Consider the following 20,812-nt stretch of genomic DNA (forward strand, 5'->3'; position numbering starts at 1 on the left):
TGCTAACCCACAAAACATCACAGGAAACAAACTCCCCAATACAAGACTTCTGGGCAGCTATGTAACTAAGTATTGTTTATTTACTAGTTACCTTATTTTCTTTTAGCTTCTGGCAGCCCTGAACTAAATGCTAACCTTGAAATGAAAACTGGTATAGCCAGTTACATAGCCATGTAGGGGATAGCATAGAGTTGTATTAAAACTGCCAGCTACATAGTTTGCTAACTTTATTTCAAATTAAACTGCCAAAGTACGACTAATGCTGGCGACAATTACAACATCATTTGCTGTATACATGTAGCTAAAATACTGTTAGGGTATAGTTCTCTTATAATTGCATATGTTGCTCAACTGTAATCAAAATGTTGAGCAACATATGCAATTTTTACACCCTCCTAGCTATGTGGGACTTATGATGAGATCATGGACATACCCTGTCATCGTATCATATAGCACAAAGTCAGTTAAGGAACTGATTTTTACAGTGTGTGAGTACCTTGGCCTTTTGTGCTTACATTATGCTTACATTTTCTTTGTGATAATGTCTGCCCCAAATAAAGCTGCAAAGTTACATGCCACTCATTTTGTTCTGGCACTGCTTATTTTTTGAGAAAGAATCTGGTATCTGACAGAAATGGGATGAAGGTTGGTAGCCCCACCCCCTCTTTCCCCCCAACTACCTCACCAAATGAAAAACCCGGGACGCACCACTGATCTGAGGCATTTCACATTTCAGATATGTGATCACCTCTGTGGGTGCAAAATGCATTGGAAAGAAATGCATCAATAACTATAACTGGCTTAACTAAAATTCCAAGGCTGCACAAGAGGTCTCTGGATTGCTCTGGGCTGGAACTTCAATGAATACATTTTTGGAGAATTTGGTGTCTACCATTCAATTTAATCACAAATGTACTGCTGATACAATGGTATATGATGAGCCTGTGGCCAGCAACAGCCAGGGCAGCTGTGCAGCACCTGCCTACAGAAGTAAGCATTTTGATCAAGATTGCAATTTTTCAACATAAAAGAATCTTAGGGGGAAAAAAACTTTAGAAATTCATAATGCACACTGTACATTTCCATTAGGAAAAATTGCAACTCAGCTCTTTAAACTTAAAAAAAATAAATAAATAAATAAAAAATATAAATATTGTAACTGAGCACTGTCCCATTACATTAGCTTGAATTCTTGGCCCATAAACCAATAAAAGCAGAGACATATTATGTAAAGCAATCATTTTTTAGGTAAGAAAAATAATTATTTGTGAAACATTAGGAAATTGCTTTCATAGGATCAAATTACATAGCACTTATAAACAGAACAGCAAGTTTCCATTGTCAATAAGATTAAAGACTATATTTATTTATAGATAACTATCATGACCCTCTCACACTGTGAAATGACCCAGCCATCTTTCTCTGCCTTCAGTGCCTGGGTTAGGATACCAAACTTCAGTCAAAGCCTAATTGTACTGCCAGCCACCCAGCTTCTATTATCACGATACAATCAGAAAGCCTGAAGAATGCTAGCACGATGTCTATGCAGATAATGCTTCCGTGACTGACAAGGTACATTGCAGCATTAGCAACAAATCAGGCCATTGGCTTTGTTTGCCGCATTAGCAGCAAAGCAGACCAATGGCTTTCCTACTGCAACTCTGTATTTACTAGCCCATAGCACATTCAACTTCCCAAGCTAAAACTTAATATTTATGTATACTGAAAACTCAAATAATGACTTGGGCATCCATAAATACACTTTGAGCAGCTTATTAAATTCAGTTCATAAACCTAATGATATTTCCTGCAGATGGGTTTTGCCCCACGCCTATGGGGGAATCTGACAATATTCATGAGTGTGAGTCCATAGCTTTGATTCATTATTAATGATGTAGAAGGATACAGCGAGGGCAGTACGAGAGACAAAATCCAGACTCTCGCCTAGGATAAATAAGAACCACATTCAGCATTCCGAGATTGCATAACACGAAAGTGCTGATAATGCACTGATTATGCTGAAAATATTTCTAGATTATGCAAAGGTATCATAATTCCAGTGTATTTAATACGCAGACCCATGAGGAGTTTCCACATCGCTGTCACAGTTTGGAAGTGCAATATTAAGTGAAAATGTTACAATCAGAACTGCCAAGTTATTTTACAGAAGACCTACAATGGTTCACACTTCCTTCCTCTGCTCTTCTGTTTTATGTGCTTATAAGCATGTGATCCATTACTTAATTGTGTGTGTGCGCGCGTGCGTGTGCGTGTGCATTTTTTCTTTGTGCATACATGTGAGCGAGTCAACTGTGCAACACTGCTAGGTGGGTGCTACTAATAAACTCCACACTGTTTGTAAAAAAATAAAACTGCAAGTTTGGCCTGGAGCAAATGTGCGTTCTACTGTTCGTGAGAAATACTGAGTCACTTCTAATAAACAATAATATATTAACACGCATCATATTTTTATATAACAATGCATTATATTATAAGATATATATGTAAATGGAAACTAGTGAGCTCTAAACCTGAGGAGGCAATCCATATCTACGTAAATTTCAAAATGTTTTTTTAAAATATTTTTTATAAACGTTCAGTCACTCAAATTTTAATCACCACCACAGTACAATTTATATGTAATTTTGAATACGCATTATTTTAAGTGCACAATGCATGTACAAGCTCCTGTTGTACAGCCTTGGAGTATTCTGAAAAAACAACATGTGAATGACATCATTAGATTATTTCAGGCCATGCCTGTGCAATAACCTTTTACTGTTATTCATTATTAATAGCAATGAAATTGTAAAAACAACATCATTAAAAAAGCATTTCAGCATTCAAACTAAATCACAGTTCACACTGCACTTAACTGTAAAGTTTTAACTGTTGTTTAACTTCTTATTCTAAAAAGAAACAAATATAAATATAATATAATAGGTGATCATAAAGCATTCTTCAATATTTAGAATAATCCTTCTTCAACACTGTTGAGTTTCAAAGCAACTTTCTCCTCAGTCATCATTTTCCATCCATTTAGATCCATTTAGTTCTTTAGAAATCACATTATTTTTGCCTTAATTCGACTTCTCCTTTATTACATCCCCTGCCATTACTCACCATAGATGCCATGAGTCAACAGAATGAAGGTGTTTCTTGGCAACTCGATATGGGAATGTAGACTCATACTTCCCCCAAATTAACAGGTTCAGATGTCTTGACATGACCTCGCTTGTGAGCAGGGCTTAACATTAACTTTTTGGCTCACCAGCTACTTTGCCAAGTGGTTTTCCAAAGTCACTAGCCACTCAACATTTTCACTGGCCAAAATAAACTAAAGTGACTGAAATCATGGACGTCCATCTGTCAAAGTTAATGCTCTTCACCAAGCTGTTGTTGTTTTCTGTGTTAAGTGCGGCAATCGGTGCCAATTCCGTGTTTTCCGATCGCAAGCTCAGAATCTGAATCTGCGCTCTCCAATAGCGTAACATAACCGATGCTTTCGCATAGCTAGCCCTTACCAAGCCCTATGGAATAGCCCCGTACTTCTGACGTACCCAACAAGGAGATAATAGAGAATCAGAAATTACTACATTGCTTAAAAAAAGGGCAGTTGTCACACGCATTGCTGATTAATTCCTATTGGCTGGACCTTTGACAGAAATGTTGCGATTGAAATAATCCAAGTGCAAGCGGGTTGCAAACTGGGAAAAAGCAGGTGTCATTTTGAGTGTGAGCCGAATAAATTGGAGTGTGGGCAGAGCTTTGAGTGTGAGCAGAATAAATCTGTGTGACCGGGGCAAATCTGAGTGCACAGATTTGTGAGAGAACAAGGGAAATTCTAATCTCAAATTAATTTCTTGCACACATGACTTTTGGCATTGAAGTAATGTCATATTCTTTCTGTTAAATGAAGAACTGCCATAGGTGAAAGAATAATCTTTGTCAAGGGGCTTGTTACATCAAAATGTCAGTCTGGACTATGTGTCCCTGTGTAATTCTATTAAATTAAGATATATATGTGCCACTATGTGTTGAGTGCTCCAGCTTTTATTCAGATTGTTTCACCCTTAGAAGTAATTCCCTGCATAAAAATGTATGCTGTAATTCCAACATGATTCAGCCAATATGGATGTAAATACCTGCTAATAAAAGATGAGTCTGCACTTTGACCTCATATTCATATTCATATCAAATGTGCTGGAGTACAGAAGCAAAACAAGAAAATCATGTCGTCCAAAAACTAGGGGTGGTAGGTTTTGTCGCCATTATGAATATGTTGTAAATGCATAGCATACTTGTATATTCATGGTTATATGTATTGTATAATCATAAAAAGCTGCTCCAAAATCTATTAAATGAATTGTGGACTTCTTATACTCTTTCATGCATTGAAATGTTGGGTTTCTACACTGCTAAAAATGCACCACGGTAGTCTACTGCATGTGATTGTATAAATTGTATACTGTCTCCCAAAGCACAGCACTTGAATTTATTTGAAATGGTATTTACTTTAATGGCTGTGCTTTAATGCTAAAAGATGAGTGCACAGAAAATGAACAAGTATGAATAAATGAAAGAGAACATTTCCCCATACTCTCACACAAAAATGTATTTCTTGCACCCTCAACATCTGACATGAAAACAACAGCATAAAAATGGACACAATTGCATGGACATAAACAAAGAGGTAAGAACACTTTCTGGGCTAGATGCATTTTAGATATGTTGGTAGGGGAGAGATAACAGAACTACGTGACTTGTTTGGATGATGATATAGCTTTTGGGACAAGGACAGTCCACCACAACAAGCAGCTCCAGCTGCTTAGGTATTTTTCAAAGCCATTGATTTCTATTTGTCATTTCTTTTTAGAAATACTGGTGTCTGAGCGCCTACAATTGAATGACTTCCAGGGCTACAGTAAACACGTTTCGAATCATATTCATCGTTCTCATCATCATCATCATTCCTGCTTTGTATAACTGCCCTATTTTCACTGATAAAACACATTAGACACATTGGTCTGTATCACCAGAGTGAGCCAGGTTTCATTTAACATGTAGACATGCAGGTTTTCTCAAAACATACAAGTGTATTGCCTCATGCAGGGAGGCGCATATATACCAGAAACATACTGTAGGGACTCGTTGAATTCCAATTTTTCTGACTGTGACCACCCTGTGAATAATGGCTCCAGTCTCCTTATACCACAGGCAAGTAATGTAATTGAGTCAGTGAACTGGAAAAATAAGGACTTGGTTAGAGACTCCAAGAGAAACCTTTGCCTTTTTATTTTGAAAATCAGAAAAAAACATTGTCTCTGCAGCTTTGCAGATCAGTAATGTCAAGGATCTCCAATCAATTTCTAATTCACATCCCAATACAGATTTCACCTTTGAAATATTCACATGATTTGTGTGAACCTTAAGACACAAGTCAGACAGACATTTTTGAGAAGTATCAGCACAGAGTGGATACTTCAACAGTAATGCTGTGAAGAACTTGAAATTATGAAACCTAGCAATGTCCATTTCAGTGCATATGATGAAGAAAACAATAGAGGCACATTTCAGCAATAGAGGTACATGTTGCACTAGCCAACAATTTACAGATGGTAGCACAAACTGATGACATCTGGGCCAGTGTAAACAGAGATGACATCCCTGATGACAGCTTGAGAGCCTTCACAACTGGGGATTTCCACGAGAGCAAGCAATCTGGCTCCATATGCTGTTGTTGTTTTTACCCAAAATTTCAGCTCAGGAAGAATATTTTTTTCCCCCATTGCCACCAAGGAGGAATTCGCCACAATGTTCGGACAGTAATATTTCATAATGTGTGGTTTGGCAATTCACTAACACCTGCAGACTGTACAAGAACACCCAGAAAATGCTACGGTTTGGACCATGTTGCTTCACTGTTTACACGTTCCCTTAAGACATTATACATGATTTCCTAACAGGCAACATCTCCACTATTCCAATGTTAAATGAGCTTGTTAAGGAAAAACAAATCACTGTGGTCCCGCTCAGCTATGAAATAAAAAAAATGTACCTGTACGGACAATGGCAGACCTTCCAGACCACCACCACTTTAAGCACATCCGGAGAACAAGTGCCCATTGGCTGGAAGTGCTTCAGAACAACAGGCCATTTTTAGGTTGCTTCCACAGATGATTAGACCCAAACTGAAAAATGTCAGGCATGGGATTTGTGCATCTTGTCAGCGAAGTGAGGATTAAGTGAACCATGTTTCATTTTCTAAATCCAGCAGTTTTAATCGCTGACACCCTCGTTTGATGTCCGGCACTCTGAATACGGAACACAAGCGTATCGTCAGTTCAAACTGCTTGGGGGTTGTGGTTGCAGACAGGGACTGTCTTATCCGAAAGCTGACAGATTTGCTTATTAAGTTGCCTTGTGTCAGGCAGGGCTAAGCCTTATAATATTATTATCAAAAGACTCATTGTCTTACAGTCTTTCCAAAGAAATGAAACATGAATATGTTTGGTGGTAAAACAGCTCAGCTTTTGAATATCTCTTTAAAAAAACAAATGGAAGCTTACCACTGCTTCTTATCGCAGGGGTAGTATTTAATGGACAAGTAAGTGTCAAATCCCGCCAGTTGCAATCTCCACTTTAAGGCGAAATATTTTCCATTTAACAAAACCAAATCATCCCACGTTGGTTTCCAAATGAAACTGGACCCACTTCCATAAAAATGTAGATTTCAATGGTCATGCCTTGACAACTATTATCTTCATAGACATTAAGATATTCACTCAATGATTTCAATATCACAAATTGCATTCAAACTTCACCAAAAGGAACATTCTTTATGCGGCACATAGTCAGGCAGGGTCACCTGGGTGTCTGGGTTTCCTCCAGAAGGCAATAAAGCCATAAAACTTTCAAAGGAGAGAAAACTCTCCAGGACACCCCAGTTAGAAGACCTCCAGGGTCACCCAACTTGCCCAAGGCTGTTTACTTTGATGTTTGTGGAGCAGGGAGGGGGGTATAGAATAAACTGATATTTTCCCCTGGTAACAGAAATTATATTGTCTGTTTCTCAAAGGTAATAATCTAAAAACTATATATCCAACAATCTCGTTCCGTGAAACTAGGGACATAATCATGCCATCTACTCTCAGAAAAACATGGATACAATACTTGGAGAACATTGTTGTCTTTCTTGCTCTGTTGCAGGAAGTATTCCCAGGGAAGCATATGCTGAAAAAGTGCTTCATCATCCACTGCCCTGGACTTCTGATGGCATATGGCCCACTCTTGTATGCACTGTGAGGCAAAGCATAAATATTTTATAAAAATTGCACACGTCACATAGTGCACCTACGGGAATATTGCAATGACGCTCGTAAGAAAACTAAAATATAAAAAATTAGGAGCAAACTCTCCACCCTGTGCAGAAACAGGAGCTGTGCCCTTACATGATCTCCCAGTGTTTGTTAGCATAGGTCTGGATGCTAGATTAGGGGCAAATGTGAAGTCAGACCCCGCCCTGATGGTGCACATGGGTGCCTTTCTCCTACGCCCTAATATGCAATGTAATAAACTCTCTGAAACTATTTTTCACTTTTCTGTGCTGATTAAACTGTTGTATACTTCTCAACAATTCAAGGTACTGTAGAATGAAGGGAGCTTCAGTATCTACAGGCCCACAGCAGAAGTGAAAGAAAGGGGCAAAAAAAATCTACCTAAACTTGCAACTTTTCAGAGGGAAAATGAAGATGGGGTGCCCACTTTATCCACTCCCAATCCACCAAGGTGGCGTTAATGGAGTACCCTACATTATGCCACAATAGTTAAATTACTGTAAGTTTACCCTCTGGAAATGCAACATGGGGAAATGATCTTTCAGATGTTATTGAAAATGGTGCTAATCAACAGTGTCGTCATCAATAGAAAGGTACCAAAGATGTTTGGGACTGTGGTCCCCATGGAATAAGAGGAGCCAGGGCAAGGACATATTGTTCAGCTAAAGGGAACCTCTTCGCAAATATTCAGAGGAATCTCGCAATGGTAGAATTGTTTTTGGTGGGTATAATCAACAAAATAATTCAATTTTATATTTCTGAAAAACGCTTATATTTTCGTATGGATTCAAAGTCCCATCATTCAGCTCCCTTAGTTCTAAAATAAAGTCTGGAGTAGTCTCTACATCACTGACAAGGTTTGAATGAAACAATAACTGCAGCCTAACTTTTTCTTCAGACTCACTGCGTCCAAAAACGCAAGGCATGAAAACTGTTCATATTCATTTTTAAGGGCAGCTATGCATTTTTATGTGTAGTCACAGACATCATTTCTCCCTGCTCCACTGCTCAGAACGGAAGGAAATCCATTACATCAATCCATTAAATCATAACTGTGAGATTACACTGGCTACGGATGGTGAAGACATTGCCTCCCCAGAGGATGTGTGCATGAGATTTAGCACTCTTCTTAAGATGAAGATTGAACAGACGCATTATCTTACCAAAAGGCTCAATGAAAAAGGCTTGATACAATGTGGTAGGCCTGAGCTAATTTGCTAGCTCACTTAGTTACATAATTTATGTTTGCTTGCAACATTTTTTTAAATGTTCTTATTAATTCCTACATCCTACTGAAAACAAAAATAAAAAAATACAAACATGGCTGTGTAGTACTGTCCCTTGCCAAGGGAAAGGGGGGTGTATATTACGGGCGATGTGGTTGCTACAAGTGAAGGAGAATCTCAACCTACCAAATACTGCGGTAAATTAATGAAAGTTGCATTCCAAGGTACTGTATTGCCATCTAGTGGGAAGATCTGGAACTACCCATTCAAATGTGTTTTTCATTCAGGTCTGAAGAATTAAATAAATAATCAAATATATAACCACATCACAAATATATCAGCTTAGTTTTTTAAGCTTTGCCTGCATGGCTAACATGCAATGAAAGTTTTGAATCTCCCCTTGCCCAGTGATCAAACTGTTGTAGTATTGATAGACAGACAGTCTAGACAGACACAGATGTTTTGTAAAGCACAATTTACAAACAGGTGGTCACACAGCACTCACCAAAGTAAATGTTCCAGGGACAATACAAAAAAAAAATTTGAAAGATAGATTTACATAATTTCTAGAATTTGTAAAATCCATTTCATTTGAAAGCTCAATAAATCTTTTTCAATTTTGTGATTGGGCTCCCAGGTCATGAGCCATTATTGAGTGGTCATGTTGGGCTCAACTGTCTCACTGGATTAAATAACTGGGCCTTGACCAGGATAGATCACCTCCTGGCCTGTGCCCAGCCATTTGGAGTATGGCTTATAGTGAAGCAAATTTTACTGATACATATCTCCAAATGTCTTGAACCTTACATGGGGCAAATGAACCCAAAAGCAATGCTCCTAGTGTTCTGTAGGTATTACAATAGGGAACCTGCAGTACAGAAATAATTTTCTGCTCATAAAACAGCATACTATATGTGTTAAAATGTTGCATGCATGTAAAGCTCATTCTGGTAACATCGGCATGTATACATACGCAGACTCATGCAGTTATATACGTATAAGAAATACACAATTGAACACACCACGACCATATATGGCATATATGGTTTGAAATGGAATCTTTAGATGTGCCCGTTGGATCCTTGCTGCCTATATGTGAGCTGCTGAGACAGATGGACGCATTGGCACCGGCAGTCAGGACAGTCAGCTCATCCGGCTAGCGGGCGGGCGGAATGTGTGACCGGCGGGGTTTTCCTATCTGGCACACCCAGCCTACTGTACCAGCTGTCCTGGGTGCGACAGCCCATCGCCCCCTGAAATCAGGGACATGGTGGGCACTAACTGGCAACCCATCAACCCACCACTTTAATATATGTACAGTACAATAAGAATATATGCAAATATATCACTTGGTATTTCGTGTGTAGGTTTTTAAACATAATTTAAACATTATTATTATTATTATTATTATTATTATTATTATTATTATCATTATTATTATAATTCACATCCATGTTATTTATGATAAATTATGATAATATGGTGCATTGCTAACACCCCATATTATGCTGATATGTTTAGTCTAAGTGAGCTTACATTTAGTGCTTTATTGATGCCTCACTTGCACTTTAGTTTGGGAATGTTATTTTTAGTCAGGTATGGCACTGGTGGTCACATAACCCCGGTGCATAACACCAGTATTTCAAACTCACATTTCCCCAGAAGATCAGTGTGAGTACACACCTACCCACTGTGTGTATTATTTTAGAGAAATTATTAATGGAAAAGTCCTGGCCAGAGCTTTTCTGACACCTCTTCCTGCCCTGTGGGGATGGCTTAGGCAGGGCATTTCAATAACGCAGCAGTGGGGACCAGCAGGACCCAAAGGCCATAATTAGAAAAGCAACCACGCAGAGTGACAGAGCAAGGGAGAGAGAGAGAGAGAGAGTGTGTGTGTGTGTGAGAGAGAGAGAGAGAGTGAGAGAGACACACAGGAAGAGCTAGCATAATATACTTCTTATAAATTTATTATTTCAGTGATAATATTCAAGAATGTTAAGAGAAATCAACTGAATACCTTTGAAGAAAAAAAAGTGTTATTATTGTCAAAGCAAAGTAATATTGGTAGCATTCAAATGATCTGAAAATGGCAGTGATCTACTTCTAAGGTTAGAGTAACTTAGCACTGAATGTTGAAAGGACAGCAAAATATTGAAATGGAGTGAAAAATAATGAATACTTACGAACACAGCAAAAACTGTGTTGAAATATTGATGAATTTGTATTTACATTCAGCCTATCTGAAGTTTTTTTTGTTGTTGTTGTTTAGAGTATAGTAATTCATCTTCATGAATGAGTTGATTCAGTTTGATATGACAACATGAATGGGATTAATTGGCTTGGGCCAGAATTAATTACTTCTGAATTTATGGAACGAACCAAGGGGAAGGGACGAGATTATATTGATTCTGAAACGTAATTAAACAAAGCACTCATTTGCCAAGCTTATTGCATACAAAATCCAATTCATCCGGTTACAGATGGGCAACTTCCAGCTACAATTTTTTTTGCTGTTGTTTTTTTCTTTTGTTTATTTGTTTGAGGAGGGGGGTTGTAGCATGATAACCCGGTTATCATACATGATTATAAAATATATAATGACATCAATTTAAGGAGGGGGACCCCCACCATCCCACGGCTGTAAGGAAGTTCATATTTTTTCCGTTTGTCCATATTTTTCACCCGTTTTAAATGACCAATGACCTGTCCCATTACTGATTCTGAGCACACATGCACCCCCTCCAAAATGCATGCAGCTGCTTGTCCAGTGAACAATTCACTGTAATAGAAATAGAATAAATAGAATAGAATAGCCTGCACACTGACGCAGGCTGGCAGCAGGTGCCTGATGGACAGTGCATGCTGCTACTGAGAGTAGAGGTTGTCCTGGCAACTGAAACCCTCCCTCCCAGGTTTAAGCTGCTCATTGGCACTCGGGTCACTGTGCACTGGCAGAGCCTGGATTCAAGCAGAGCCACAGGCCACACCTCTGGTGCCTCTGACATGTGAGTTACATGGGAGCCGATTTCTCACACATTTATAATGAAAGATCACACTAACAAATCAGTCCCCCATCACCAAACTAACTCTCCCCCCAAACACACACACACATATACATAGGCACATTTTTGAAATGACACCTGTGCTGTGCTATTGTGATTTGTGATAGATAAGAGCATTTCTAGTCATTTCTTTTGTCTAGGAGCAGAAAAAACTGTTTTTATTTCAATTCACTTAAATTCGCCAATTGGCATGGACAGCAAAGGAATCAATCGGTACATTTCAAGTAGTGCAAGCTGGAGATTCCTTATTCTTTTAGACAATAGAAAACATAATGGAAATTCCTGACCTTATACCAAAGCCTCAGAAAGAAGTATATCAGCGATTCCTCACCCCAAATTGTAAATACAGGAACACAAACTAGGCAAGCTTTCTTACAGAGCAACCAATATTTTTAGCCCTCACAGCAGGGTGTACAACTCCAAGCTTGAAGGTGTGAGCTCCGCTCTGCGTGCATGCAGGCTTCATTTTTCATTATCGTGGTTTGAGCTTCTAAACAACTGCGTAAAGCAGGGGTGTCCAATCTTATCCGAAAAGGCCTGCTGCATGTTTTTGCTTTAGCCTGGCACTAAGACACCTGGTTCTCACTAAACGAGGTATTGAATGAAGACCACGATTAGTTAATTAGTTGACAGTGTGTCATAGTGTCGGGCTGAAACAAAAACCTGCATCTGCCCTTTTTGGATAAAGCTGGACACCCCTGGTGTAAACCAGCGGTGGTTCACTCCTACATCAGACCACGGCAAAACGTTTTCATGTGCAGTCCGCAGCTGTAGCTCACGACTTTATCAAAATGTCTGATTAGACAACACAGAGCTGATTATGTAACTAAGAGCAGAGCTTGGCATGAAATCCTGAAGCAGATCGGCCCTTGCTGTACACCCCTGCCCCACCGGGTGTCTCTCTCAGTGATGCTCAATGCAGCATGATGTGATCCGCGAAGCAGCGTAGCTGTAACAACACCAGAATGCTGCTCTCTGCCTAGCAACCGTTACCTGCAGATCATCATGCACCGCAAACACTAAAGCCCGCCACTAATCCTAGCAACCGTTCCTGTAGCTATCTCTCATTCTGTAAGAATAACAGTGCAAGTCCACAATGCAGACACATACACCTACAACGTGAGCGCTGGAAAACCGTTGCTTTGGAAACTAGACCACACTCCTATGAATATTGACAATAGCTGAGACAGATAGATGAAATGGTGCAAATTATTTGGTATGAAGGTTATAGTAAAGGCAAAAAAAGAAAAAAATCCATTTGCAAATGTGCAACAGGAACGAAGAAATGTCGAGCTGAAAATGGAAACCTGGTTTGTTCAGCACTTATCCATCCCATCAGTCAGTGGGGATCCCATTTTTAGTCATACTTTCATAAGTGTCCATCTCATACTTGATTGATGGTGTCAAACGATATTTTCATGGTTGTCAGTTGGTCTAGCCAGCTGAAGGACTCATTTACAGTGCACTTATTCTAGAATAGATGGCTGGCAACCTTTGCCAATACTGGGCAGCTGTGCTGATGATGATCTACAGACATACTGACATCTTTCTTCCACAGTCATAGTAATTATAGTCAATCAATGAATCAGTAATAATCAATCAATCTTCGTCGTTTTCCCATGAGGGAAAATATGGTTTGCGGCCACAGTGTAAAACATTTACTAAAGACCACATTAAAATTGACAATAGAGAAAACCATACAACAACAAGACAATAAATCAATAAATAAATGACAAAACAATAAAAACACAAGATCTCGCCTAGAAATGAAGTGAAAACAGTGCATTTCTGCAATATCTCTGTGCAAGGGAACAGAGAGGCTGGCCATTGATGAGCATGAGCTATTTCATGTTAAGCTTGACAATTGCCATTAAGACAATGGAGGCAAAGGGCAAACATAATTAATGTAATTGAGCTCAGAAGAACTGTGCAATTAAAGTTTTTAATTATAGCCTTGAATGTATAGTAGGACTGTGTCACTGTAACACAGGCTCTGTTTAATCTTGCTACATATTGTTTAATATGGGCTAGCCATTACCTTTGTATGGAATAAGCACATAACATGCTATAGTCCGCAGCTAAACTGGAGCATGCATCACACCTATTTCCATTTGCCTTGCCATTCTCTTTGTACCAGCTAATTTGTTTCTTTGCTCTGTATCTAATTTCTGATTCCATCTCATTGTATTTCTGATTCTATTCTATTCTATAATTGTGTGCAAAGATTATACATAAATTAGAATTAAGGGGTATGGCAGAGACAAGCTTTTTCTAGCTGCAGTCCATTCATGAGCAGCATGATAATCAACTTAATGAATAATTCAGACGCAGTTTCAGTTACTGGCATAATCATTCACCCAAAGGTAAACATGAATGAAATGTTCAGTCTCCTGTTGCACTGTCACAGGTTTCGTACCCAGAGGGGTGCTATGGGCACAAGAATTTATTCAGAAGCTCAAACAAAATGTGATATTATCCTGAGCTCCACAAAGGAGTTCTGTTCGACTGGCCCCAATTACTCTCAGAAGATAACAGGCAGTGATGAAACACAGCTCAGGGCATGGCACGGTTGAGGGAATTTGATGAAACTGACTGTTCGTTCTGATTTTGGTCATTTTGGGTCATTTCGAGTTCCTGAATGGGATATTGACCTTGGTCTGGCGGTTAAAATATTTTCAACAGTAATTTTCTATTGCTTCTTACCTAATGCCTTTTGTTATTGTAGTAAGAGTTAGTAAGACAGCAGTGAGACAGCCAAGGTTATTCACACATGATACATTTATACCATGGGTAGGTTACTGAAGCAATCCAAACACCTTCATTGGTATAACAATGCCTTACTAAATGACTGCACCAGAGGACTTCCAATTACAAGCTGAGGTTTGTAAGCAGTATGCTTCAATGCTGCCCCCTGCTGGACTGTCATACAAAAGACACTGAGAGCAAGATATTCAGTTTATTAGTACTGTATATTTTTCACAGCTCCAGTAAAGAGCTAAATTAGCTGATATTTTCTTAGACTGACTGGTAAGTAAACATACTCTACCAGCCATTACATCAGTGTTTTTATAGATTTTGTGAAAAATCTGGTTTCATAAAATCTCATGGATGCAGCTTCAAACTTTGCCTGAAGCTTTTAAAAAAATAAAATAAATAACAGTGCCTTTTTTATCTGAATTTGGAATCTCTGATTAGGCTGCCACTTCTCCATCTACTCCCATGCAAGAAGTACTTCAGATGAGGTGTGTATACTTCTCCCATGTAATCATCCACAGGCCAGTGACAATTACACTCCATTTTAGTCAAAACTCCCGTTTTTTGGTACATAGTCAGAGGTAATGATACTAGTTCTCAGACTGGAGTGCCTTTTCCCCTAATTGGTCTAGAAAACAGAACAAACAAAAAAAATAATTATTGGTAAGAAGAATTTACCTGCAAGTCCCAACGATGTACTGAGATGTGCAGAGATATCATAATGTAAAGGTCTGAAAATCACAGAATGAGGAAACGTGTAGCAATTGTGTGTGTGTCGGTAAAATTGTAGACCCTGCAGTTACACCTGTAAATGAGCAGGTTTCGGGCTGAAAATAGCACAAATGCAGGGTAGAGGCACTGGAGACAGATTTGCATCGTAATTACATGGGGTCATGGCCAATAATGTTTATTCACAAATTTCCCTTGCGCTTGATTGCATCATAACACCATGAGCTCAATACTGTCAATGTCTAGGGATTTCTTCTTCCTGCTACTGACCTAAAATGTATACACTATATGGCCAAAAGTACATGGACACCTGCCATCCAACATTTCATCCTAAATTATGGGAATGAATATGCCGTTGGTCCACCCTTTACTGCTATAGCAACCTCCACTTTTCTGGGAAGGTTTTATACGAGATGTTGGATCATTGATGCTGGGATTTGCTTCCATTCAGCCACAAGAGCATTTGTGAGGTTGGGCATTGATAGGGCAATTAGGCCTGGCTCACAGTTGGCTTTCCAACTGATCCCAAAGTTGTTAGATGGGGTTGAGGTCACGGCCTGTGCAGGCCAGTCAAGTTCTCCCACACCATCCTTGACAGAACAATGTCTATATAGACCTCACTGTGCGCCCGGGGGCACTGTCATACTGAAACACAGAATCATCTAGAATGTGATTGTATGCCGTAGCATTTAGATTTGCCTTCACTGCAACTAAGGGGCCTAGCCCAAACCATGAAAAACAACCTGAGAGGGGTTTCCAGTTACTATTGGTCACTGTATATATATATTCCAGACAGGTAGAAAGCAGAGAAGGTAACAGATAGAGAAGTGATCACAGGAAACCCCCAATGGAGAGCCGGCCCTCGGATTTTGGTGCCCCTAAACAAGAATGTTGTCGTGTACCCAAAGTACTCAAACATAAATCACACCCCGCTTAACAGCTGAATTGTTGTGGCCCCCAGATGATCGTGTTCCTAAATGACCGCAAATAGTGTTTATTCTGGTGGCTGGCGCAGCCCCACCCGCACGGGAGGACTTCAGAGGTAGCCCCCCAATGGACTGTGCCACACTGTTGTCTCACTGAAGCTGAGCTGTAAAACTGGGAAAAGGGCATCTTAGGACATAAATCATTTGTCAGAGCATGTGGAGACAAAGGCAATGCCTTCAGATAAATATGCCACAATGAGAGTTCTAGTTTTAGTGTTCCTCGTGACAGATTGCACAAAAATTCCCTACAATGGTTTCACATCATAGAAAAGCATGTCTGCAGATCATTTTGAAGTCATAGTGCAAGAGGGGATCCTTGTTATGGAACAGAGTCTGTTGACTACAATCAGGAGCTGCAGGCAGTGGTGTGAAGTCGTTGTTTCCAATTGACAACCATCCTGCACCAGTGCCAATTAAACAGGCAAAGTGCAGAAGGAAATATCATGCAAAGCATCGGTGTTACAATTCACGTGATGAAGATTAAACAGCTCACACTGTGCTCCACAATGAACTAGCTTGCATAACAAGCATGCCAAAAAAAAAAAAAAAAATGACAATGAAATTTTTATGCATGCAATTAAATGCATGGATAAAGCAAGTCAGCTCTACGGGGCATGTGTGATCCAATTAAGTATGAGCAACAGATGAGAACATTTTGATTGTTTACGGTACATATTTGCCCCTTTGCATTTGAGACTGTCGTCGGAGCCTATTAATGAACTCTGACATGATATCAGGTTGGTGTGGGTTGTGTAATGCCGGTGCAGTCTGGCCAACTTCAAACCAACAAAAAGAAACATCCTAAGACAAGTGGAAACAATGCATAATGGAATAAGACCTGGGTCAGACAATGCATATGGAATAAGACCCGGGCCAAAGAAGTTGTGTAGCCTATTTCATGACTTTCCAATTTTCATAGCACCTCCACAGTGTAAATAAAGGTTAAAATTGCTTAATTTTTGACCACCTTAGTGGTTTCTTTGGAAAGATTTCAGGCTTACAAAGAGCCTGCTTCTGAGTTTATAGAATGTTCTCAAAAGCCAATAATGTGAAGTGGTTCTTTTCTGTCCTTTCAGAACTGCTGTCAGTGAGTAGTGTGAAAGCTAAAGTGGCCCGCTTCGCCCCCTTGCTCCCAATCAACCAGTACTTTGTAGCTAAGACCACTTGCCGGAGTCTATAAAATTACAGGCCTAGCTTGGTGAGACTGCAATATGTCCCTCAATTACGATATTTCAAACAGGTTTTGAGGATCTTAGAGTGGACCATAAAATACTGTAAATCCAGAACTTTTTATTCAATAAAGTTCTATTTTTTCTCATATACACCAGACACAAAAATTTTCTGCAAAAACATTTCATAAGTAGCTCTTAAACTTATGTTGTACCATGATCAACATAAGTTTATTGTTTATAAATAATGGCATGCTTGTTTTCATTGGAAATATAGCTGACCCAAGTCTGTACTTCATATAAGACTGAAGAAAAAGCTATGTAAGGGGTCCAGACTCAGCAGAAATAGTACAAAATGTCCTTGGTTAAAGTCTGACCTGTACAGTACTGTTCCAAGACTTTTGCTGGATGAATGGACAGCAGTAAGGCTTGACATTACCAACTCCCTCGTCTGCATAGGAAATAAATCCTCTCAGTGCGCTACGTTTTGCAAAGGTGATGACACTTTCCAAGTGATGCATGAGAGTAAAATCATTAAGATTGAAAAGTAATGAAATTCAGGACCTGTGATCTCTTACATAATTGCCCGAAATCACCCCGCTGTGCAGTTGCCCCCTGAAGCTGCTGTCTCCAGGGGCCTCAGTCCCTCCCGGGCGGCGGGTGCGTACGCGCGTGCGGGTGTGGCCCCGGGCCCGGGTCGCTTTGGTGACCTCTGCGAGGGGAGCGCTGTTCCCGTCGCTCCGCTAATTGCTGTGGCCTGCTGCTCAGTTGCCTATAAGAGACCGCCAAGATCAGGCCTGAGGACAGCGCGAAGCGCCAGGAATACTAAGAGGAGGCCCAGAGCAGGGAGAGCTCTTTCCTGCGGCTAAGGAAACAGGCGCTAAGGACATATTTATGAGACGGCAATGAAATATTGATCGATGGGTTTTTTTGGAGACACGGTGAGAATAACACAAAATGATTGAGCCGACCTTTCGACTTGTTTCACTTTCAAAACTTTGTTGAATGTCGTTGTGCCTCAAAAAATGAATAAAAAAAACTGGTAAAGTGTAATGAATTAAATTATGACTCCTCAATCTTAAACTTGGATTAAATTAAATTTCCTATTGAGGCATGTCATGGAATTCAACAAAAGAAGCCCAATAAAAGCACTTAAGTTGCAAAGAAACTATAATTTTCTGCTTCAATCACACTGAAATATTTCATTTAAAAAGTGGCAATGACTTGAATTGTCGATCACGCAAACCCTGAGGGCGAGACCAATAAAGGCAGCACTTCTGAGCAAAGTTTAGAGACGAGCTTTCCCAGTATTCCCAGTACTCTCTAAGCTCTCACATTTCAAATTATTTAAAGCAACTGCCCAAACTAGATTTGCCAGCTAGGCAGCAAGCTACAGTATATATATTTGTTTATTTGTAACATATAATCAGATATTCCCATAACATGGCCCTTGAGGATTCATTATTGGCAACTGCTGAACTTGAAAGAAGACAACCTGTGGACTCAATCTCAAATACAGAGCCTTGAACCACACTGGGGTCAGGGTCCCACTTTTATATTCATTAGCCACAGCATGTGTGTTGTTGTATTGTATCTACAGTATGTCTTAAAACATGGGCATGAGGATCAACATTTAAGGGTATCCTCCATATGCATTTTGTGCACTCTTGCCTGTATATTATGTATATTCCACACTTGTGTCAGATGAATTCTATTACATAGAAAATATACAAAGTGAGATACAAAAGAGCAATAGCCAGAATACGAATTTGTTCTAACTGGCTAGGTACTTTAGAGTCCAAACAAAAACTAAAACATTAGCCATTCCCATGTGGAGCAAACTACAAACCTCTTTTCCTCTTCAGACCATTAAACGTTCTTTCGCTCTTGGTTCACAGCCAAAACAATCTTCATGTCTTTGTAACACAAAGTTTCACAAAGTAACTCAAAGTGAATACTTTGATAGATGTTCAGATGTGATTGCCATAGTACATTTCCAAGCAGAAAGCCATTTTCAAGACCTTTATTTCTCTGACACTACACTTTAAATCTGCTGTCAAGGCAATGTGTGCAGAACGGGTGCGTGGACGTCTCTCTATTTGTCTCGATCATCTTACTTACTGTAAGCTGAAGGAGGCATAAGCGCCTCAGTTAAAACGTTGATTACGCCACTCCCATTTTTCTAAGGGTGGGAATAAGAATGAGTCGCAAGGTACCCCCGTACACAGGGTATTCCACTGAATGAATCACAGAGGCTGATGTATCAAAAATATAACTATTTTATTTGGAAAATGATTGGCACTAGTTCTCTTGCATTAAAAAAATATAAGCAAAGAAACAAATGTTTGTGTGAAAATAAGCCTAATGGGAACCCATGCAAAAACAACAAATCAAAAAAAGGGGTGGGGTTGGGGGGGGAAGGAGGCCAAAATAGGAGAACGGGGTGGGAAAAGATGGTCTCGCGGACTTGGATCAGCCTAGGTTTGGCTACAAACACCCACATTTACAAAAGGCACATACACCCCATATTGCATTAAAACTACATACATTTTTCTCTACGGTGCTCGCGAGATGTATTATTTAACTAGAGACTTTCTTTGGATGTACGATTGCTACTGAAATAGATTAAAACACACCAGTTATATTCAGCTGCCGAAAGGGTTGAGACATTAAAACAACACGTTATAGGCATTTCATACCTTTTCTGGCTTGCAGAGCTTGCAAGGCACAGGACCGAACAAGGGGTGCACAACAAACAGACGGGGCTGTGGCAAGCGAGAACAGAAATGAAATGTAGGTGTTCGACTAACCGCACCTGTAAATGTATACCTGTAAATGTATTACATTAAAAGTATATACCTTTCAATTGCGAGAACTCACAAGTCGGATGGCATTAAACAGGACCGGGCAGTTGCTTCGGCATGAGAAGCTGCGGCAACAGATTAAGCAGACATTGTTTTCAACTTGTGACCACTCTGTCCCCCGTTCTGCTTACTGACTCATATAGGGCACAGGAATAAAAAGGGGGATGGGGCATTCCAGTCTTATTCTGCAATGGGACACACACAACCAGTCAGTTCAGGAAGATGGATAGATGAATCGGCACAACTTGCTCCCACCACAGCATGACAATCATACTCTGCTGTAAGTTACTATGTTGGCTTGAAAGACTTTGTAATCTTTACATTGTGATATAATCTTAATAAAATAAACTTACAAATGAAATAAAATTAATTTAAATGACTGTGTACCTTTTACAATATCAATAACACTCTAACATCAATATCTACACAGTTGTACCAAAACTAGAATGGATTCCTTACAATAGAAAATATGTAATTTAATCCCATGCTCTAAATGTCCATACATTTTTTCAAGGAAATAATTAATTTATAAATGGTCCTCTGCTGCCACCCTGAGGAATGTTACAGTAACAGCAGGTACGCTCGCTTATTCCAGTCAACAAGCGCGAATTAACAGCCTTTACCCATTAACACGGCGACGTGAGCCAAATGGCTGATATAACTACACTCTACATAACATATTTGA

The 20,812-nt window shown here is 39.6% G+C and overlaps 1 long non-coding RNA gene across 4 annotated transcripts in view; it reads right to left on the reverse strand.

The window, feature by feature from the left end:
• LOC135261109 (uncharacterized) overlaps positions 1-20,812 on the reverse strand; it is a 51,508-nt gene extending 30,696 nt beyond the window's left edge. For 2 of the 4 annotated variants that reach the window (XR_010331834.1, XR_010331835.1), the window contains exons 1-2: positions 19,963-20,812; positions 7,174-7,299 (exon numbers count right to left, since the gene is read on the reverse strand). This is a non-coding gene — a long non-coding RNA (uncharacterized LOC135261109). The remainder of the gene's footprint in view (positions 1-7,173; positions 7,300-19,962) is intronic. The other 2 variants (XR_010331836.1, XR_010331837.1) reach the window with 1 other exon arrangement.

This window comes from Anguilla rostrata, chromosome 8 (assembly GCF_018555375.3).
Source record: "Anguilla rostrata isolate EN2019 chromosome 8, ASM1855537v3, whole genome shotgun sequence".
Taxonomy (NCBI): domain Eukaryota; kingdom Metazoa; phylum Chordata; class Actinopteri; order Anguilliformes; family Anguillidae; genus Anguilla; species Anguilla rostrata.